Source organism: Simochromis diagramma, unplaced genomic scaffold (assembly GCF_900408965.1).
Source record: "Simochromis diagramma unplaced genomic scaffold, fSimDia1.1 OVJJ01000171.1, whole genome shotgun sequence".
Taxonomy (NCBI): Eukaryota; Metazoa; Chordata; class Actinopteri; order Cichliformes; family Cichlidae; genus Simochromis; species Simochromis diagramma.
Window position 1 is genome coordinate 1,219,107 of NW_024387222.1, and position 23,572 is coordinate 1,242,678.

The following is a 23,572-nucleotide window of genomic DNA, read 5'->3' on the forward strand; positions in this document are numbered from 1 at the left end:
GGACTTTAGGGGCAGGAAAACATCTGCAAGCCTGATTTTAATTAGGGAGGTACAGATCACCGTGTTTTTGGATGTTACTGCATTATTAACAAACGCTGTGATAGATGGAGCGCCTCACGTTCAATCTGCTCTTTCTGCCTTTAAACCAAAAACAATGAGTGGAGCTGAATAACAAAGACGCCGCAGATTTCATTACTGATCTGGACGGCGGTGAAATCCCCCTCGAGTTATTGGTGAGGGGAAAGCAGAAATCTCGTGTTGCTGAGGACTCAATATGTCAGGATGACCGGTGCTCGACCGAGCTAATAACAGGACGGGACAAAGAGGCGACGAGCTGAATAAAGAGCGAATAGGAAAAAAAGAGGCTTCCCCACCTGCTGAGAAAGTAATAAAAACAGACACAACAGCTGTGACTGATCTGGAAGCGCACACACAGTAAAAACATCTAATAAGGTTTCATTGATTATATTATGTCTGTGCAAGTGTGCAAAAGGCTTACCGGCGCACGCACACAACGTGCGGTATTAAAGTGTGCGGACGGCTGCAGGAATCCTGCTTTAATTGTGCAGCGACAATAAAAAGTTGAGCAGACCCGTCAGCGTCGAGCTTTTCATTCACGTCTCCAGAATAACGGCTGGAAGAGGAGCGAGGTGTAATGTGTAATAACAGCAGCTTCAAATGTCAGCTTTAGAGCCGGCCTGTAAATCACTCCAGTGTAAACCCAGCTGACTTTTAAAGCCTGTATTTGTTTATCTTTGGGCAAACTGCCAAATCGCCCAATTCGGCACGCTGAATTAGCTGTTAGCATTTCCTCTTTGCAGCATTCCCATAAATGTACAGACGGCTATCTGCGGATCGCCTTTTTATTATGGGGGGAAAATGTGGCCGCAGTTAGAAAAAGCATTCTTTTGTGTGTGATTTCTGAGTGGAGAGGTCACGTGTGCTCCTCTGCATCCTCGTGAAGCCTGAAGTGGTCATCTGAAGTCTGAAGATGTTCCTCCCAACAGCTCAGCCATCATTTATTACAGTTCATGGCTGCTGGAGGCTAATCCCTAAAGCCTGATTGGAGGATTTCACTGATGTGAGGAGCTTTCGGTTCCCTCTCTGTGAGACTTACAGCAGTGTTTCTTGATTGAAACAAGGTTTTTTTGGTTTATTAGTTGCTTTGAAGCAGATCAGAGAGATTTGTCAAACATGCAACTCAGACTCATCGTCCTACTGTACGCGGTGTGATCTTGTTTGGTCACTTTCCAGCGGCCTGCGCTCAACCAGGAAGAATTATGAAAATTCACCAGAACCTGAGATATCATCTTTCACGTTCCATATCATCTTCCTCGTGAGAACCTGATGTCTGCTTTCCACAGAGCTGTGGTTTGGTGTTTGGTGTGCTCTGCAGCTCGTGGATAATAGCCTGCAGCGCAGATGAGCAGCAACAGGGGGGATAAATAAGTAAGCGCACTCCTTTTTAACTCTACACCCCCAGATTATTTCACTTTTCAAACAAGCGGTTCACTAAAACCTGCACTTCAAAACAAGTGCAGCAGTACTCGGCACACTCTGACGTGTAAATCAAAATGTCACTTTAACAGGTTCATCCCCAAAAACCCAGTAAATGATTGAAATCTGGCCAGGATGTCACGTCACAGCCGCACGTCCACCTTTCACGGCCAGATGTCAGGTGTGCAGTGACAGTGGGGCCACATCTGGCCCACCCAACACTGGCTAGAGTAACAGGTCTGATTGAGTGATGGGTCCAAGTCACGGTCAGCATGCACGAGGTCGTCAGGGGGAGGAGTCTGCAGCCACGTGTATCAGTCATGGATGGGCCTCCGCAGAGCCTCAGCATCCTGACAGAGAGCAGAACAAAAGGCAGAAACATCCAAAGAAGAGCTTCAGGAAGTCTGGAGAAATGTTCCTGAAGATCCTCACAGAGCTGACGGAGAGCTGCTCACATCAGATACTCACTTTAAAGTTAGAAGTGCACAAACTCTGTTTGTGTCTCTGTTGTTTCTGATGTTTAAATCACAGCACCCATTTCTAATTTTCCACCAAACATCAAAAATGAGGGGTGACTCAGGACTTTTGCACAGTGCTGATGCAGGGTTGGGCTGTTTATGGTTTAATACAAGTTTAACATAAGCATTTATTCTGCGATGATGGGGGTCAGCCTGCCCTGCATGCCCCCGTCGGTGGTGGGTATGCAGGGTAGAGGTCACGAATGCGAGCGGCTGAACGAGTTTCCTCCGGAGGATGGCTCGGCTCAAAGACGGATGAGGACTTCGGATATCTGGCGGATGCTCGGAGAAGCTTTCCCGCCACACAGGAAGCCTCCCGGGTGCTTCCCTTTGTAGGTTTACTGGGCACGCCCAACTGGGAAGAGACCCTGGGGTAGACCCAGAGCCCAGTGGTGAGATTATGTATCTCATCTGTCCTGGGAATGCCTGGAGATCTCCTCCCCAGGAGGAGCTGGGAAGTGTTTCTAGGGAGAAAGGATGTTTGGAATACCCTGCTCAGCCTGCTGCTGGTGTGACTGGATAAGTGGAAGATGATGGATGGAAACATGTTGTAATTTTATGGTGATGCTTCTTGGGCTGAAACAGAAAAAGTATCTTTTTGGGAAACGGCAAACACGAAAAACAAGAAGGAAAACCGCTCTGTCAACATGATGGATGCACGAATGCAGAATGTGCAGCAGGAAATTTGTTAGCTCTTTAACACAGCCTGTGTGTGTCTAACGCAGACACGAAGCCCCATCTTTAAAAACACATCACATAAATCGAATCCACGTATCAGGCTTTGGTTTGGCAGCGGTTCTCTGGGTTCGACTTTAAACTGAAATCCTTGCATTTTATTTCTGACTAAATCTGTGTTAGTCGAGTAACCCTGCTGGGGATTTTCCTTTTCTCCAGGCTAAAACCTCTGAGGCGGCCACCAAAAACACACAAACTGTACATCGGCCTCACAGTGGGAGCTTGATCTAAATACTCGTGGGCTCAGGACAAACTGTTCCACAGGTCGCCGCCACAGATTCCAGCACGCCGGCCGTTCTTTCGGCGATTAACGCGGCTGTGGCAAGGTTCAAGCTCCAGCTCAGGTTTGCTAATGAGCGAACAAACAGCCTCTAATAGGGCTGCGAATGCATAAACACGCTAATGCGGCTGGTAGAAGTCCGACTGGTGCAACGCGGTGGTGCTGCCCAAGCCTGTTACTAACCAATTATAGGACCAGCATGGCAGAGCTGAGGATTGGGTGAGGAGGCGGACGGGAGGGGGAGGTGGGAGAGGAAGAGGAGAGGCTCATCACCATCACTGCACATGCTCAGTGTGGCTGTGGCGAAGGGGGTGTGGTGCTATCAAAGTGTGTGTGTGTGTGTATGTACATGCGAGGGGGGGGTGAAGCAGGCAGTGGGTGGGTGTTTGACTCCATTCCTCCTCCTCCGTCCTCGGGGGATCACACGTTGTTTGTACTGTATTTTTGCACCACATGACTTGCAGATTTTTTCTTTTTGAAGATTTTTTTCCTCACCCCCCCCCTCCCACCCCCTCTCCCGTCCCTCCCTCCTCCCCTCACTGAGCGAGCGGCGTCTTGCCAGGCAGGAAAGGCAAAACAGCTGTGCCGGTGCCGAGCAGTTCCCCATTAACCGAGGAATTATGCAAGCAGGAAATTCAAATAAGATGCAGATGAGTGGAGGAGCCAGGCTCCAGCCGAATACCTCTCCCCCTCACCAGAAAAAACCCGACGAAAGCCTCCAGACTGCAGACTAACCCGACCCCGCAGTCTGGTTCCAAGTCCGGCGACTTGTCACCATTTTAACAGTTTGTTTCCCCACATCCGAGCGGCTCGCACTACTGCAAAAAATGACATTAATGAACGCGCTGGAAGGAGGCAAAAGAGTGTGGCTGTTTAAATACAGAATGTGTAATGTTTTCACACCATTTAATCATCAACACATTAATCTTGAGACATTAATTAGCTAAAACACACAAAAACCACGAGCAGCGAGACTGTCAGGCGCTCTTTTTGTTTTTTTTAACACCACGATCCATCTGGATGAATCCGCCGGATTACCGGAGAGGCGGAGGGGGGAGAGAAAAGGAGGGAAGAAAGGGAGGTGTCACTTTTACACGAAGGTTAATATGGAGATACAGCAGCGAAAGTGAAATGAAGGGGGTGTGTTCGCACCCACCAATAGGAGGCGAGGAGCGCGTGACGTATCGGCTTTCACTGCGAGAGTGTACACGCTCGCTGCTCGCCCGGGGAGGGTGCACAGATTAATGTGGATGTTAAAGGCCTTTAAAGAGCGCTTAAAGGAAATGAATGATGCTGCTGCTTTCCTGCACACGGCCTTTAAAGGGTGAGACGTGCACGCCTCCGCAGCACAGATGCTTTTCCCTCATTGTTGTTTAACATGAACACATTCAGCTCGTGATCATTTCTCTTATTTAGATGAATCCAGCGTTCAGATGCGGTACAGATAATATACGACGCAGATGTAGTCACGGTGGCTGTCGCGAGCTGAGCTGGCTGCTTCCCATGAAGCTAATAAGATACACTCATTATTGTTCAGTTTGTCCAAAAAACAAAAACCCTCAGCGTGCTGAGAGGAGAGTCCATCTGTTAGGCGAAGCTCCGATTCAGGAGATGCGGTTTTGTCCTGGTCCTGGAACTCTGGACCAGCTCTGGATGCTCTCGGGACCAGCTGGGGTGCGTGGGACTTTCCTGCATGTGTTTTTTGGATTCTGGGATGTCTGTGGGCATCGACCCTGATGTGGATGTTTGGTCCCAGCGATCGGGCAGTAAGGAAGACTCGTGGGCGTTGGCTCTGCTGACTCTGATTGTGTATTTACACCTCTGCGTTCGTCATTATTAACCTCCGGCTCTCGTCCACTGCGTGTCTTTGTCTTGTCGTCCTCCCCTCACCCCCCCACCGGTCACAGCAGGTGAGCGCCGCTCCCTGAGCCTGGAGGTGTCTTTCCGTTAAAAGGGCATTTTTTCTTCCCACTGTCGCCAAGTGCTTGCTCACAGCAGGTCGTTTGATTGTTGGGGGTTTCTCCTGCAGGGTCTTTACCTCTATAAATAAAATTGAATTGATGTGAAGCTGAGGGTGGAGGGCTCGGTGTTCTCAGGATCTCAGCTCTTCACAGATGTTTGTCATTTGGTTTCATCCAGCAACGATCTCCAGCTGGGGCAGCTGGGTTGGGAGTTAGCACCTCTGAGTCCAGGGACGAGGTTCTCGAGGGTGGAGTGGGAGTTTCCCGGTCGCTGTGTGGGGATGTTGTAAACTTCTTGGATGCTCTTTTAGTAAAATCCACAACGAGCCACGTTTTTAAAAATCAATTAATTCTGTTAAAAAGGCACCAACTCCAAACAAGTGAGAGGTGTAGAAATGTAACCCCTTCCAGCTGTTGTGACGGGCGGGTGGGTTTACCTGTACGCACCAAAGCTGTTTTTCATAGCAGGCTGCTTATTTGTGACACTTGGGAGTGTTTGGGGGTCCATGTTTGACCTGAAAGATGTCCCAAACCTGAGCTCCTTGTGTATTGTTGTGCATAAACAAAGCATGTGCATATTAAAGTTGGGTTCTGGATTTGAAGTAATGCCAGGTTAAGAAACACTGGCTGCTTTGGGATATTTCCATCAGTGTCCATAAACAAAGCTAATGAATAGAAATAGAAATAAATATTCTGTGCGGCCTAAACTACGTCAAAAAAACTCCTGGAGAGCAGAGCAGCTGTGAAAGCTCTGCCTACTTTTCTCCACACTCAGAATCTGCGAAAAGCACATCAGCAAGCTTTATCTAATGATCTGATGTCAGAACTGGAGCCACGTAATCAAATCAAGACATACCAGAATCTCAAGACAAACTTGTCAGCTGTACGACATCACACAGGAGAATATGAAGACCAGTGACGGGCCCGCATCGCTGAGATCTCTTTAGGCATGTTAAACAAACCTGAACCGAGTCTGCTGTGGGGCGTTTGCATTCCTCCGACGAGCTTCCCGGTGTTTGATAGATATGAAGATGAAAGACAGATAGTCTTTGGAGGCGTGTTTCAGGAAGAGCTAAAGCAGGAAGGAGTGCAGCGAATAAATGAAGTCCTGTTTGAATCCGCGTTCACAAACGCTCCGATTTCACTGAGAAACGTTGAGCTTACTGTCTGTCAGCAGGTCTCGTGTCACCGTCGTTGTGTGGAAATCCCCACAGTGTCACTAATATGCTGTCATTAAGCCAAAAACAAACACAGCTCTTCTTCACTTCCTTAAAATTTCAGATTTTTGCCACATTTGATGTTTTTAGCCGAGTAAAGTAAAACAAAAGGTGAAGTCAGAGAGCTGTATATCAGAGTTAATTCCCTCTAAAAGCAAACTGGAGTTCTGAAGGGTGTTTGCTGGCACGATGAAGCACCAGTCAGACTGGTGGAGCAGATTTCAAGGTGAAGAGAACGCCTGTCAGAGCTCCTCGGCGTTTCACCGCTGTGAAAATAAGGCCGTGTATTAAACATCCTCCTTGGATTCCTGAACATGCTGAGAGTTATTCTGTGCTTCCTGAAACTCTGCTCTGCAAACCGGCCGGTTACTCCGAGGATCGAGTTTAAGCAGCCAAACTGGCAGGAAGCTGCAGTTCCTCTAATGGCCACTTGGTGCTGTTTTACAGCAGGGATTGATGCTGGGGCCTTGGCTTCCTGTTCCTGTTGCCCGTAACCTCCAGAAGCCATCAGGCCATGGTTGTTGAGCCGCTGAGTTCCCAGTTTGGGTCTCTACCAACTCCTGAGGAAAAATATCCGGATCTTTAGCTGCGAGATGTTCCACTTTCTGCACCGGCGGCTCTCCGGCTGTGTGCTCGCTGCTCAGTGCCGGGCAGGTACTGAACACCAGGATCACGAAGGCTGGATGGAAGCAGAGACTGAAGCAGGCCTGACAGCAGTGATGTCACTGATGTTCAGTCATTTTATTTTCATGTGCTTATGCAGACGTGGCTGCACACAGGTATAAAAGACACTCATCGGATAAATGCAGTTTAAGTGTGGGGGTGTGCTGTTCTCTCTGCAGCCACAGGGAAGGGGCGGTTACTGGATGTAACTCCTGGTCTCCGAGCATGTGAGCAGCTCCCGTCAGTCTGCGGCCTGCTGCGGTCTCTGTTCCCATCCCTGAATGAGCTGCAGAACCAGAGCTGAACTTTAAAGAGGCTCCGCAGAACTGCACATGTGGAGAAAACTTTCTGTAGCTCACTGGCTTTAATCACACCTGTGCTAATACTTCCAAAGACAAATTGTGTCTTTGCTAAAGGATGTTTGGTTCCCAGAGTCGTCTACAGCTTGGTGGGTCAGAGTTTGCACCACAAAAAAAGTGGGTAGCAGTTAAACAAATCATCCATCCATCCATCCGCTTATCCTTTTCAGGGTCGCAGGGGGCGCTGGAGCCTATCCCAGCTGTCATAGGGCGAGAGGCGGGGTACACCCTGGACAGGTCGCCAGTCTGTCGCAGGGCCAACACACAGGGACAGACAACCATTCGCGCTCACATTCACTCCTATGGTCAATGTAGATTAATCAGTTAACCTATCCCCACAAACAAATCATTCATAGTTTATTCTAGAGGATGTTTAATGTTAACGCCAGTTAAAAGTTGTTATGGTGCCACACACCACATGCTGGCGCTGCAGCGCCCCCTGTCTGTCTGTGATGGGTTACCATGCGGATGCTAACTTGCTAGCGTCAGCTGCACTCTGTAATCCAGCCGCGTCCTGTGTGCTGGATGGATCTGGCCGTACGGTCGACCTCGGCATGTTGCTAAATGAGTGCAGACAAAGTTGAATTCAAACATTACTTTTGTGCATGCACCGATGGCGTGCTCGCCGCACACACCTGGACCTCCCTCCCGCTGCAGCCGGCTGATCCTTCTTGCACTGCAGAAATTACTGTGATTCAGTTTTAATAAAACAAATAACAAGTGGAGCTGTGGCGCTGAAAAGAACCTCGTGTGAAACGAATCAGAGGACATTGTTTCACAGGAAGCAGCCCTGCACCTTCAGATCTGTTCTGCTGTTACTGTAAACAGGAATCTGCGCTTTAATTGACCCGATTGATTAAATTCAGGTTAGGACAAAAACAGCGACAGACAGACAGACAGACGCCCCCTCAGTACCGCCACTTCAGGAGAAAGCCCACAAAGCTAATTAATTGGGGCCGACCGGCTGATTTGCATGTTTTGTAAGCACTAATTAAGATATGCAAAATATCCAGATGAACGCTGCAGCCTAAATATATTTTAGGCGGCTCGGCGGCACAGAGGTACGGACGGCAAAACAGACGGAGGCCGCGTCCTGCGGCGGGGCATTAATCCGAGAGTCGCTACGCCACAGCAGCAGGAAGTGCAGCGTGTAGGGGAATTCATCCCGGTGACACTTTTATATTAACAGAGCAGGGACGGCCGAACGTGTCGTGGAAGCTGCTGCAGTGCACACGGGCAGGTGTAGAGCCCTCGTAGGTGTGCACGAGTCAGTCTCAGAAACTGAGTTTGAGAGCAAAGAGTCTGAGGAGGCTCCGGTCCAACAAGCTCAAGCTCATTCGTGCAGATGACCTGGGCGACGGTTTATTTAGACACCAGGAGACCTGGGACGCTGCATGCAGAACAGCAGTGTGCTTTATTATCATACACGTCACTCACACAGCACAGCCGGCCTTCTGAAGGTCTTTCAAAGATTTTCTTTGGTCTTGGGCTGCTTTTTCCCTCCGGTCTTTGTACCTGATCACCTTCACTTAGCTCTGCAATTTGAGTCATTCAGGCATGAAAAGCATGAATCGGTGTTGTGTCTACACAACAGAAGAATTGTATCTTTAGGCACTTTGTTAGCAGCAGCCTGTCACAGAAACACATCATTTGTTCTCATTTCTTTAGTTCAATCTGTGACAAATACCAAAGATAATACAGTTTGACATAAAATAGTGTTTTTGCACCAACAGGCTGATTCCTGAAGAGCTGTTAGCTGAAATGTTGGCATATTTCAGTGTCCTTAAAAGTTTAAAGAAATCGGAGGACAAAAGCAGTGTCTGAAGAAGGTCGGCTGTCAAGAAGCCATTCGTAGGGAAGGGAAACGGGAAGAAAAGGCTGAGGGATGAAAATTACAGAAGGACAGATAGTCGGAGGAAACGGGGCTGATGGAGCATCTGTGTGAGTCATCTGGGAAACACGGTGGAGGCTCCGTCAGGATTTGAGGCTGAATTTCAGTCAGTGGTGTCGGAGCTCTTTTTACAATGTCTGGAATTATTAACACAGAGAAAAGTAGCGTCACACCAGAACCTTCTGGAAGGCATCGACTGACAGCAGCTCCCTTTTTCCTGGAAAGCGTGGAGAACTGTTCCTGAAGATGATTTCAGGAAATGATAAGGAAGCTTGTGTAAGAGGGCTCAGGCCGTGCTGCAGAGCAACACGCCGCACTCTGTTTTGCTTCTATTTCCATATATGTATGCACACGTTACACAAACAGCCCATTCATTTGTACAGGAGAGCACAAATAAACACAGTAACAGTGGAGATGATCACACACACACACACACACACACACACACACACACACACACACACACACACACACACACACACACACACACACACACACACACTGGTCCCAGAGCAGAGCTGCTTCGTATCAGGTTGGTGATGGATGGAGGATGAGGTCAGTCCTGAGGGGGATCCAGACTCTGTGGAAAAGACCTGTTGTTGTCTCTGAGTGTGTGTGTGTCTCCCTGCTGCGCTGCAGTCCTCTGATGATCTCATTCACTCACTCGCAGAGCTTTAGCAACCTACACACAGGCGCTCATCGCGGGGAAAATGCTGCCGGTGATTCCCTCTTAGAGGAGCTTCATAATGTTTCGATGTTAATCTGTGACCAGGATGGCTGTGAGTAAATAATGATTATATTAAACATGAGTCAGACTTTGTGCTGCACAGAAAGCAGGAACGAAAGTTTCTAAAGGTCAAAACTCCTGAAACGAATAACGTTTAAAATCAGGTACGCTTCACGGCGTGCAGGTGACCTGAACGCTCGTCCTCTGCTCCTCGTTTCACCGCGAGTGCAGAGCGACGAGCCGGCTGCCGTAAACGCCGTCGAGCCAAAGTCTCATTTTGCTGATCTAAACGCGAGGCGTGATGCAGAGTTGGGGCCAAAGTTTCCGATGGGCCTAACCTCCGCTAACCTCCGCTCTGTGCTCGTACACACGTATCCAATTTTCTGCCAAATACTGAGCTTGCTGTGCAGCTGAGGCTGCGCTCCAGTGCTGAGTGAAACTGCAGTATTTCCTCCGTTACTTTGCACGAGCAGCAGGCGCCGGGCTCGGCCTCAGAGCGAGGGGGGAGGAGCTCGGAGTACCCCTCCTCCACTCCTCCACACTGGAAGGAGTTGGCTGAGGTGATTCGGGGATCTGACTAGGACTAGATGGCGGTCAACCACGTCCTGCGGGGAGGAGACCCCCGACATGCCAGAGGAGATCATAACTGTCACCTGACTCGGGAACGCCTCTGTGTCCCGCCAGAAGAGCTCGAGGCCCGAGCGTCTCGGTGTCAGAAAAGAGATGGATGGAGGAGCTCGTTGCTCCACCCTCTCGTCCAACATGGCAGCGGATAAAATGCTAAAATAAAAGCTTCACAAACCTGCGGGCGCCATCACTGCGGCTGGCACTCTGGCTGATTCTGAGGTCTTTACAGCAGCGCTTTCACACTGTGAACCCTGCAAAACAAACTTGTTTTCTATATGAGTAAGGCTTTTTTTAGTGCATCGATCCACGCGGCAGAAAAACTGCTGAGTGCAGCCTGTAGTGAAGGCTGGCTGCTCTTTAGCTGCTGTGCGTCCTCCAAACTCAGGCTTTGCCTTCAGGCTGAAGATGAGGATTCAGTGTGGTTAATGCAAACCTGAGCACGGCACACACACACACACACACACACACACACACACACACACACACACACTGAAACAAACCAAGGACTGCTCACTGTTAAGCTGCAAACCCTGATGAAGCGCGTTTACGTGTGCAGGCGGGTTTCAGTGATCGATGATTGCCTCCTTCATGTCTCCTCTTCCTGTTCCTTGTCATTGGCTTGTGCTCGTGCGTGGACGCTAACGGCCTTAACTGTGGGGTTCAGTAGTCACGCACAGCCTGGCACAGCTGATTGGCTCTATGGTCCAAGTCACGCCATCGTTTGTGTTGCATTAAGCTCAGGAGAACCTCTACCGGACAGGAAGTCTGGCACCGCTTCCTCGTTGCACTGCCGGGCGTCTCATTTGATCTCATTTGATTGAGCGCTGCTGTAAAGCTGAGCCGGGGTTAACTGTTTCTGCCACCTCCCCGCTGTGGCGACGCTGCGGCCTCGTTAAATTAAACGAGCTGCGAGTTTTCCTGCCGAACAGTCGTCTGCAGAGCGCAGCCCTGCTGCGACAGCGTGTGGCAAAGGTAGATCACCTGTGGCCTCAGTCACTGCTGCTTCTATATATTTCAGATGTTTAATGGAGGGAGAGACGCCCCCTAGTGGCAAACATGGATATCCTGTGTATCCTGTTTGATAATTTGAACCGTAGCCATCTGGATGTTTTAAAACTGAACATAATGAGCGAGGAAAGAGAAACAAAGTAGCTCCGCCCCAAGGCGCCCCCATATTCACTCTGATTGGACTGACTCTGGAACAAATCCAGCTGAACAAAAACCAGATTTTATCTTTGAATGAGCGACTTGATGCAGTTGTAAAATAGGTTTTGTTGCTTAAATGTGTTTTGCAGCCCAGGAAACTTCACATAGAAATCTCCTGCACTTAGAAAGTAATGAGGGTTCAGAAATACTGTAAAAAATAAAGAAAGAATGCCCCGCCCCCTGCACACAGACGGCCTGAAACTCAGAGTTTTGCATTACTTCAACTGATGTGCCAGAGGGGTAAACAGTTTTTCATACCAGGCTGTAAACATGTTTGTTCCAACATGACTGACTGGTGGAGCCTCCGGTGGCCGTCAGAGGAACTGCAGCTTTGTGTTGGCTTCATTTCTCCGTGCTCAGGTTGCCGCTCGGTCTCTCCTCTGATTCTTATTTTTTCATTTATTTTTTCTGTGCTCCTCTCTCTCCGTCTCGCTCTCACTCCGTTGCTTCCCCCTTCTCGATTTTGGCATGTTACCACGGTAACCCACTGCCTCCTTTATTGGGCCAAGTTGTGGTGCAGTTTTTAAGGCCCGTGCTGGGTTCAGACCACACAAACACAGTCGCACAACACTCAGGAACACCTGCTATCACACTCACAATCATCAACACCTCAACATGATCTGTTTGCATCTGCCATCCACACACACACGCACACACACACTCTCGATGTGATCCATCTTTAGTTTTCTCTCACACTTGGCTGACGTCTCGCTCCTCTTTCAGACCCCACGGGAGATTACCCAGAGTGCTGCTGGCCTGAGCTTCCAGAAGATAAAGAGGAAGAGGAGAGAGAGGAGAACGGACAGAGTTCGGAGGAGGAGGTGGAGCCTCAGGAAGAGCCCCTCCCCCTCCAGTGAAGCCCCTCCCTTTAGAGGAAGTGCAGTGAGTACCAGCTTTTTATGTCACCATCCCACTACTGCTCACTACCAGAGGTCATTTCATACCCTGAGACCACACTGTACCGTTACCACTGCCTGCTGCCCATTTTTTCACATCGGTCGGTCATCATCTTTCCTTCCTCTTTCTTGCACAGATCTTGTGGACACATTTGTTGCTGCTTTCTCTGATGGTAAATGTGCTTTCTGTCGCGTATACATGTTACCCTGCTGGACGCTCATACCCGCCCGTTAATTCTGCTGTAATTAGAGCAGACGTAGCGTTTCTGAGGAGCGCACTGATCTGACCGAAATAAGTCGCTCTCCAGTTTTTGTGAGGTTAGTCCAAAAAGCATCTGATGTTAGCGTCTCTGTGCTCATAGCTACCAACAGAAGTGACAGTGATGATAGTAGCGTGAGCTCCACCTTGTGGTTCAGATTGGCATTGCATGAGAGTACAGCACGGACTTGTTTCCAGTTCGGTTGACGTCTCGGACTCTTTGTATATATTCTTTCATTTAAAAGTAAATTGGGCTCCAACACATTTGGTGTGAAATTCACGTGTGTGCACCTGGTGAAGGTGCGTCTGCTCTTTCGTTTGGGTTGCACTTTAGTCATCGTGCAGCTCTCCACACTCGCACGGTTGTAATTATTCACACTGATTTGTGGTGTGGTTCAAAGCTGGTTGTGGATCACTGCATACGTTTATTAATTAAACAGGACGGCCTCAAATATAAATTTAATTGGTTAGTTTATAACATGCGGTGTGTGTGTGTGTGTGTGTGTGTGTGTGTGTGTGTGTGTGTGTGTGTGTGTGTGTGTGTGTGTGTGTCTACATATCTTTGTGGGGACCAACAGTCCTTATGGGGACGAGGAGTTTTTCCCTATAAGTTTGAAGACCCAAAATGTGGTTTTAGTTTCAGAGTTCGGTTTGGGGTAAGGGTCAGGCTTAGGCATTCATTTTTCATGGTTAGGTGTAGGGAAAGCATTATGTCAATTAGATGTCCCCACAAAGATATTAAGACAGAGAGTGTGAGTGTGTGAGAGTTTTCCTTTTCTGAGTGAGGTTAGCCAAATGTTGTGGGGCTGTGGTGCGGAGCTGTGTGAAGTGTTGAAATCTCGTGTTGCTTTTCTTTCTTTTTGCCAGTTTCCGTCAAGTCAACTTTGATTTTAATCTGAAGTTTAACAACAGCATTAAATTTAACGCCATCTTTTGACGGCGGTCTCCAGGGATGCGATCGTATCGTCGTATCATTTAAAAGCACGTTCTGCATCCAGAAGAAGCTCAGGTTTCATCTAAAGCAGCTGACCACTGCTGTCACTAACTCTGTATAAATTAAAGTTAGATATCAGAAGCTTTTTGAACCCAGCGCAGAACGATGGTCCGGTCTTTATGTTTTTGAGCTCCTCACAGAGGCAGAAACATCAGTGAGCTATCGATCAATCAATCAGAATATTTTGTTAATCCCAGAGGAAATTATGTTGCCACGGTTCCTCCCGGACCGTGCGAGCAGTAAATGAAATGATACAGAAAATTACAGCATTATAAACTATAAGAAAATAAATGTATCAGGGAATCACACACAGTATGTGTAGTAGCCCTCCTCATCACACTGATAGTGAACGTGTTGTTTCCTGTGTCGAGGATGTGCAGAGGTTTGGGGTGAAGTTTGACCCACAGATGAAGCTCGTGTTTTTTTCTCCTGTGGAAAATCGTTTTGGTCCTTTTAACAGAAATAAGCCGTAAATCATTTCTCACTTTTATTCGACTCGGTCGACTGCAGCACGCTGCCTGTTGGTTTCCATGCTCATCCTCTAGGTTTGGTTAAATGTGCACGTTTGCAGGAGTTACCTTCAGGCCCTTTGAACTGCGGCTTCCTGGGAGACGTGTTATTGCTCCCAAATGGGCTGAAGTTGCATAAGCAGCTGCGTCTTTGTGAACAGCTCAGATTAATTCCAGCTTTTCAAATGTAACTGTTCGCTGATGTTCTCTGTTTTCTATTAACAGTAACTGAACATCTTTTAGGTCTCGAACTAAACCGTCGCCTATAAAAAGTTAATGTATAAAGTCTAAAGTCATCTTCCTGTCACTGGATGGACAAACGTGTGGATCATTTACTTTGGTGTCAGGAGCTGACGTGCTGCTCGGCTCTCTGTGGGAAACTGTTGATCTGTAGTAAAATGTGCCGCAGCCTGAAACATCACAAATGAATCACCAATCCTGCGGTCGCATTAATTCACTGAGCGCTCTGCATTTGTTTTGATGTTACCGGGGACAATGGCGAACTCTGAGGTTAAAGTTTTAAGTCCATCTTAAAAGATTTACGTAACTATTTTTAAAGCCCGGTAGAAATGCAACCACATAAACTAGTGCAACAGGGGTTTTTGGAAGAGTTGTGCTTGCATAACGCGCATCCAGCTCATCCCGGGTCGCAGGTTTCCTTCCACAAACTGCTTTTGGCACAAGTGATCGCAACATCAAAAGCATTATAATCCAGAAACGCACTTTATCGATCCGATCAGCTGTTCATTGCACTTCGTACATTGGAATAAACGTCAGCGTGGGTTGCATGTCCGCCATTACCTGCGAAAACCAGAAGTGACATCACTTTTCATGGGAAATGTAGTTTTTTCCCCTACAGGGTGTTTCAAAGGTTTACTGTTGTCATGTTTGTCTTTCTGTACAGTTTCTCAGCTTTGAGCTCAAACTGCACTGTTGGAAATCTTTTATTTTAATGCTGTTTTTTGGAAACTGTGCAAAATAATATTTTAGTTTTCCTGCAGTTTACAGAAATGAGTGCATCTGAAAAATGAAACTATGAAGACACTCCAGATGAGTTTGCTGTGGTTGGAAACTGTTGTGTGCAACTTTTTTGCATTTACAATTTCAGGGTAAACCTCTGAAATCTCTGTAAGTAGAAATATGTGTAAAAAACCAAAAACTGATTTTCAATTTTTTTGTAGTTTGTTGAACTTTTTGCTATTTATGTAGTTACTATGGACGTAATGCATACATGTCATTAAAGTTTGTGATGTAATGGTTGTGTGGATGTATAGAAACGTGAAATGCTCCCATAAATGGCACCACAGCAGGTGAAAATACAAAGATCAGCTCTGGCAGACTTGGTTGTATTGTGGCTTTAAAGGGTTAATGTGCTCCGTCCCTGTTAGATTTAATTACACGGATGTTTCTGCATTTCTCTCTTTTCTTATTTTGTATTTTTTGCATTTCATTTGTGGCGTTTCCAGTCCTCCATACAGGAAGACTCGGCAGAAGTAATCCTATTTCAGAGGCGACGAAAAGGTGAAAGTCGAGTTTGATTTACTGGGAAAAAAACCCAACCAAAACCAGCCTCGGTGTGAGAAACAGCTCGTCGTCCTCGGCGTTCGCCCCGTTTTTAAAGCTTCTTTACAGAAATCGTCTCCTGGTGTCACCTCTCGCTCATCGGGAAGAGAAATCAAACCCAGCCTCACATCGCCGGGCTCTGATTGTCCCTCCGGTGTCCTTCAGTCCTTCAGAAAGTGAAAGAGGAGGGCGATAAACACATCTTGGCTGAATTCAAGGCCTCGAGAGGCATTTACTCGTCCTCGCTGCAGCCTGTGCAGGTCTGACTGCGTGCCGGGAGATTTCACTGTAAAACGTGTTTATTCTTCTTCTCCTGCATCACTTACTAATCAATTCCCCGCTTTCTTATTCTGCTCATGTATAATTTACAGGCTTTAATTTGCTGTGTTGATTTAAAAGCAGCGTGTGGAAATCACTGTAAAGGCAGCCGATAATGCGGAGTGTGTAAAAGGAAGAGGTGAAGAGAGGAGATGGAGGGGGCGAGTAATGGACAAGGACTGGAGAGCACCTCCTGGAGAGCGCGGACATGTTTTTGGACGAGAAGGCCGAGACACCTTTTTGTACTGAAAGAGAAAAAGTCAGAGGGGCACTTTGAAAAGATGTGACATTTAATTTCCCAAATTCAAAACAGAGGTCCTGTTTTCTGCAGGATCGCCTCTCCGGAGTCTAAAAGTGAGGAGGAGAAGGTTTGAGGGGGAAGAAATGATATTTGAGAGCAGAAAGAACAAAATGAGGAGGAAGGAGATTTGACACATGCGGACGAGAGAAAAGAGCAGCGGGACGGCGAGATGAGCGAGGAGACGCCGTAAATACAGTCGGATGGGCGAAGGGAACGACGGGCTGGTTTTTCAATCAGCTGTGTGTGTGTGTGTGTGAGTGTGTGTGTGTGTGTGCGCGCTGCAGTGGCTCCTCCTCAGCTGGAACCAGTACTCTCGGTTCAGCAGGTTCATGCTGTAACAGTTTAAACATGGCGGCGTCCGCTGCCTCCGGTGCCCTCGCCGCTCTCATTTTAACCTTCTTTGTAGTCCGAGCTGCTGCAGGGACCCGCCGCTGCGTCACACGGTGGTGTAATTTGGGCCGCCACGTATTTGGGAGCGTTTTCAACAAAGCTCAAGGCTCTGTGTAGAGTTCAGGGCACCGCATCTGGAGCTGTCATGGAGGACCGCCAGGGTCTACGGGGCGGTTCTCAGAGGTGTCGCCGGGGTACAGGATAAGTCGTGATGTGTGCGAGGGGCGTGGCTGTGGAAGCCTGCGTCCAAATCTGACACGGATTCAGGCTCAGCGAGTAGGATGATGGGAAAGTCCAGTCCACGTGGCACAAACCAGATATCTACGACAATCCCGACAGCACCTGAAATTGAAGAGCAGCTCTGCACGACAAACCACCGTTTGGCCGCATCCAGCCGGCTGCATCGCCGTGGCAACTCGTGCTGCAGACCCAACCTGAAGGCGCGGCCGCCGACCCCAGCACCTCTGAGCACGGGCAGCAGGGTCTGATGAGCATCAGTAACTCGTTTGTCTTCTTATGCAAACGATAACGATGACCCCGTTTGAATTGCGTGTTGATAATTAATCTTCGCCGTCAGCCCGTTAACGCAATGACAGGATGAAGCCATCATCTGCACATGTAAATGTTCATTTAATGGAGGGACCGCGTCTGTCAGTCTGTGGCGTCCTAACGATCCAGCTGTGAACAGTCGCTGTCTTCACACAGAAACGCTGCCGTCTCTCCGCGGACGTGTTCCCGTTACTTACTGGTCGATCGATAAACCGGGTTCGTTACTTGGGCTCGTGATGTGACCTGGCGGTGAGCGGTCGCCAGGACACGTTTTCAGTTCTGTGACGTCGCTCTGTGACGACCGGTCGAACCTGCAGATGCTGCCGGTGGCTCGGTAACCGTGTCCATGTGTCACATGATCAACAAGCTCAAAAGTATTTAAAAAATGCAGATGAGCCAGTAAATCCCCGCTGTGAGGTCCCAGCACCTGAGTCCTAATCCCTGCGATCAGGATACGTGATCTATTTATGCTTTTACAGCTTGTCGTCCTCGCACTCGGGGTAAAAACTGTGAAAGAGCAGCTCGTCTGTGGCTGATTACGCGTCCGTCCTTTGTCCTGTACCGTCTCCTTCCATTATTAACTCCATGTTTTTGTTTCAGCTCGGTTTACATGAACGTCCAGTGGACTCGTCACGCTAAGTTATTTAGACACACTGTTATATTATTTATATACACCTCCCAGCATGCACTGCAGCAACTTTCCAATTTCCCAGAAATCTGCTTTTTTTTTAATTCTCACATGAAAAAGGTTAAACAGTGGAAACAGTTTTGTGTCTCCGAGCAGAATTAAAACCATGCGCCGGTGTCGCCTCGCTCGCCTCCTGCTCGTTTCTGAAAGGACCGAAGTCGCTGGCGTCATGAATTGTGACGAAGTGCAGAAACGGCTGTCAGGAGGACAACAAATATTTAAATAAAGACATAAAAGGAGCGCTTTCAGTGGGAACGGCACACAGCTTTGAGTTACAGCGCATGTAGGGTTATGTTATTCTAACCTAAAAATCCGAGCTGCTTAAAGTCAAAGCATCCCCGCGAGCCTGGCCGCACGCAGCTGTGATCCAGTCACTCTGAAAGGCGCACGTGTGGCGGGTATCTGCGCCGAGCGCTCTGTAGTCCGAGTGGACTTCCTTCTCTGCCTCGAGACGACAGATCTGAAAGTTCTGCAGGAGGCCACATGTGTCCTGGAGTGCCTCTGTAGTCCGAGTTCTTCTGACCAATCACGAACTGGTGCACAGAGAGTTGGCGTTTGTTCAAACTCTGTTTCAAATCCATCCGCCGTCACCTGAGAACGTGGAAGCTGTTTTTGGCGTGGTCGCATCAGCACCGCCGCCTCACGGCAGTGAAGGTTCGAACTCTGACCGCTGGGTTCCTAAAATATGGCTCGGACCAAACCCGAACACTGACCCTGCTGAAGTCAGAACCGTGCAGATCAGTGCGAGGTGATTCGCTCTGTGGTGACATCACACATCGCCTGATGCTGCAGCTCGGGGTCACCTGTCGATCACAGCGACCTCAGCAGCTTACTGTGGGCACCGACTCGCTGCCGGAGCCTCCAGGGGTCATCAGGGGAACTGCGCGGTTTGGTACGGCTGCCTCGGCTTCGTTTAGGCTCACCTGGTGATGCCTGAACATCACCGGTGTGCACAGAGCAGCACCGTCGCTGACGTTCACGCCCGCCAGACTCGCAGCAGTTCCAGAGGCTGGCGTATCGCACGAAACACGAGCACTCTCTGCAGCAGCGCCGCCGTTTAAAATATTCAGACTTTTCCAACATATGCATCTCTGAAGCCCTCAGCAACTTTCACCATTTCCATATGCATAAGATATTTCTGCTCCAGCACCAAATCACAGTCACCAGTCTGAGGAGCTGCTAGTGCAGAAAACCTGACCAACTGAAGCCAGAATTTCACCAGCGCTTGGCTGCTGTCCAGTCAGGCTTTTTTCAGCGCTTTGCTGGGCCGCAGCCAGCCTGCGGGCCGCTGCCAGCCCCACCGGGTGCTCGGGAAGGTTTGTTTTCACGGCCCCTTCTGCTTTGTTGAATGGGCTGTGTGAAGCTCGGGGGGTGGAGCACCGTGCTAACACTGGCAGGGTGACGGGTGCAGTTTGCGCACGGGTCATCCCGGCTAAAAATATTTGCATCCAAGGTGGCGTGAAGCAGCTCGAATGAAAGCATCCACCAAACGGCACGGCGCTGGGGTTGCAGAGGCGGCTCTGCACCTGATAATCCGGCGGGGGCTTCTCCTCCTCGTCTTACTGGCGCCGAGACTTTGCTCGCTTGTTTTCGTGACCCTCCGGCGCTGAAACCTCATTAAAAAAGCCACTGTATAATTTCATAATGAAGGGCCTTTATCACCGCTGAGACGTACGTATGGCTGCGCGGTTATTGCTCGGCGCTGTTCTGATGCCGATCGTCAGCGAGATCATTAGTCTTAATTATGCGAAGGATCAAAATATTTAACAGCACATCACATCATCAGTTCAGCGGCGTCTAAATGTTTGAACGTTCCTGGTATGTCTGTTTATTAATTGTGGAAAACAAAGGCTGCATGATTAATGCGATGCCCTAATGTTGTGTCACTCTCTGATCATACTGTTGTTCATAAAATCGCCATCTGTTACCTCCAAATGCTGCACGCCAGTCTGCATGGCGGCGGCGGCGTTTGCTGCAGAGGGGGGGGGAGCGTGAGGAGCGGTGCAGGTAGAGCGCGCGGGCTGATGGGATCTCCACAACCTGCTGCTGGAGGTATCGACTACGTGGGAGAGAGTGACTCACCCTAAAAAGTCCACACACACCTGTGGAGGAGGTGTGTGTGGGCAGCCAGTGTGGCCGGGCAGATTGCTGCTCGCCTCTCTCACCGAGCCGCCGCCATCGCCAAAACGCTCCGTTTATTCGCTCTCCTATATGTTTGTTTTTGTGCGTTTCTCCACCAACACACCTGCGCCGAGCGGCTCGTATCAGAGACGTTTCACTCGCCGATGATTCACTTGTTTAGCTCGGCGCTCGTGCGATTTCTGCGCTTCCTCTGAGGTCTCGGTGTTACGTTGGGAACTTTTAGGTTGTTTTTCCTCTCTCGCTCGTCTCCCTCCCTCTGCTGTGAAATGTTTTGTGGTTGTGGGTGTTCAGAGTTGAGAAATGTGTCATCTGAAATCACATCCAACCCCTCCCCCCTCCTCTGTTCTTCTTCTGCAGATTGTTTTCTGCATCCTGGATTTCTGCAAGTGTGCGTGAAGAAAAAGTTCAACTGAATGTTTTTAATGACCGAACACGTCGATTTGTTCGTGCTTGTCATACCTACGTACACTCGTTCCTTTATTGTTGACAGATATTCTAAAATTATTAAAGGGTTTAGATCATTTTCATGAGCTTCAGCAGCTCTAGGTTGCTGCCATGTGATTGGACAATTAGATATTTGTGGTAATGAGCGGTTGAACAGGTGTACCTAATAAAGTGGCTGTATAAATGCCCGGCCTGGAGCGTCTCAGATCCATCCCATCGCTGGTCTCACAGTGCGTGTTCACAAACAGCACCTTTGATCCTAAGGATTAAACTTTGGTTTTATTGTGTATTTATTGTACTTTTGTGTCTTTAATGTATCATTTCATAAAATTTTAACCAGCCAGAGGCGGGGTTGGAAACTAGGCTGGTCAACGCAGAAACACAGAAACATTAACTTGTTTAGTTCCAAGTTTACCGTTGGCAGGATGCGCTCGCCTGTCACTGGTTAACCGTACAGACGCTGAGTCTCCCTGCTGTGCGGAGACCGCCACCTCATCATTAACCACAAACACGGACAGACGCGCGGTCGTCCTTCCCCGGGTCTCTTCGGGGCTTCAGACGTCCTGAGGTTCAGTTTGGGGAGTTATTAAAATGTTTTTAGTCGTATCTGTAGAGCTGCGAGTAAATATTCTTAATGCAGTGATATGAATGTTAAAACAATCCAGCTGTGTGGCGGAGGCACTGATGCCACCGCGCTGCCGGTACGAGGAGTGTAAGAGCGCCGCGAGTGACTCGGCTGACCTGCTGTGATAAGAGAACGTAATGCTGCGGTTGTCGCTGACGCCGTGGTCATCGCACGCCCCCTCGCACACCCACCCCCGCCTTTCATGTGAGTTTCATTTGAATTCAAATCTCAGTGACCTCCCTGTTGTTGGTTTTTAGGTTACGCTTCAAATAACTGTGGTTACAAATATGAACGACTGTGATTTTTACCTGTCCAGCAGCCTCACCTCACACAGGTGTTCAGTACTTACAGGTACGTATACAGTACTGCCTCATTCACACACATGCTTTTTTTATATACCTCAGCAAACACACACTGATGGATGCATCGGGGGAAACTTGTTTAGCATTTTGCCCAACGAGTCTGTGACACTTCGGAGGTTGGACCACCAACCTTCCGGTTGGTAGACGACCTCCTGAGGCTCAGCTGAAGCAAGAAAATAAGAACTGTGCAAACTTGCATGTGCTTTTTAATGCTTGCAGGGTTCATAGGTCAGCACTGAAGCACAAAGACTGGACAGTGTGGAAAAAAGCAGCCAATGTCCAAAGAACAGCTTTGGAAGACCTTCGGAAAGCTCTGCAGAACTCTCTGCTTCTACAGAAGGGGGCTGCAGTCCCTGGAGGGTAAACCCGAGTCGATCGCTGCAGTCTGTTCCTCGACAGGTGTTGGTGTTGATGTTGGGGGTGGGGGGGGGCCGCTGGAAGTCAAAACGGGAAGCAAAGCAATCATGAAGGCTTCTGCTGGGAGTTTTTCCTGGGAACATCTCGTCTTTCACCAGCTGCTCCAGCGTCTCCATCTGTCCGATGTGATTTTGTTTTAATGTGAAAACAGCGACTGTAGGAAAAAACGGTCAGCGAGGCTTAATTTCTCCCAGCATGCTTCACAGGTAGATGGAAACGCTAACAGCAACTTTGCTTTTTGTCACCAGCCCCGGGCGATCGGGCGTCGGTGAAGTCGAACAGCCCACACGGGCCGACGCGTACGCCGAGCGCTTTGTCACCGACGCATCGATCGCCTCTGAGGCGCTCCTGGAAACGCAAAGAGCCACGGTTTCATCCACAGAGACTCCCGCTCTGCTTCCTGCCACAGTTTTTGGATGCTTTTTGTATTATTTTTGAACACACCCACACCCCCATCGGACGCAGCAGCTCAGTAACGTTGGAGTTTATCCAGCAGCACATAATTGAGGCCATGATGAAGTCAAGTGTTTTTCAGAGTAATGAGTGTTAGACTGTTTTAGTCTGGAAGGTAGATCTGCCTCACAGCTTCCCCCAAATCACACCCCCACCCATCCATCCATCCGTCCGCAACACATTTGTTCAATTTTGTTAAGTGCCACTCAAGAGGTATTCCTCAAAAACAACAAAAAATCTCAAAATTGATTTTCTTTTTCATTTTTTTTATTTATTTATTTTCATGGGAGGTGTCAGCAAGGTGCACATTTTACACATTTTTAAAAGCTCAAGTGACAGTAGAAATGGAGATTTTAAAGGTAACTAATCCAATTACGCATGAAGAAAATGTGCTCACTGTGTTCAAATTGAAGATGGGAAACAAGCTAATTGCAGGAGAAGGAAGCACCCGAGCGACCCGCGTTTAGCCATCCTGCTAACGATCAACAAAGCACTCCATTTTTAAATGCGTCTGTCAGAGTTCACGAGAAATTCTGGTAGAAACTGGAACATCGTTTCTGAAAATTTGGATAGTGAGTTTTGGAAGTGGAAGAAGAAACGCAGAATAAGTTTAACAAGAGGAAATGTCCTGTTGTTGGATGAGCCGCCCGTGTCCACTCGTCACCTCCCCCTCGCCGTACATGCCCAGTGAAACAACAGGATGCAAGATCAGCGTATCTGCAGACGTTAAACTGTGAGTGCTCCACGCAGTTGGAGTTGAAGGATGAGGCGCACGGCCCGCAGATGCTGCACTGTAACGGCCAGCAGGGGGCGATCAGCCTGGTCTCAAAACCGCCCATCACTCCCAGGATCTGTGATGTCAGTCATCACTGTTCTGTTGCGTCAAGCGCAACATTGATTTTGTCATTTATGCACCTGCTATGGTAAAAAGGGGCCGAGGAGGAGCCTCCAGGTGAGGAGAGCGTGGAGGAGGAGCCTCCA

The 23,572-nt window shown here is 48.7% G+C and overlaps 1 protein-coding gene across 4 annotated transcripts in view; it reads left to right on the plus strand.

The window, feature by feature from the left end:
- The window catches only part of LOC120746619 (zinc fingers and homeoboxes protein 2-like), a 122,126-nt gene that overhangs the window by 23,862 nt on the left and 74,692 nt on the right, over positions 1-23,572 (plus strand). For 3 of the 4 annotated variants that reach the window (XM_040052043.1, XM_040052044.1, XM_040052042.1), the window contains one exon: positions 12,405-12,563. The gene's annotated coding sequence lies outside the window, so the exon portion shown is untranslated. Of the gene's footprint in view, positions 1-12,404; positions 23,544-23,572 lie in introns of all 4 variants that reach the window. The other variant, XR_005698887.1, reaches the window with a different exon arrangement.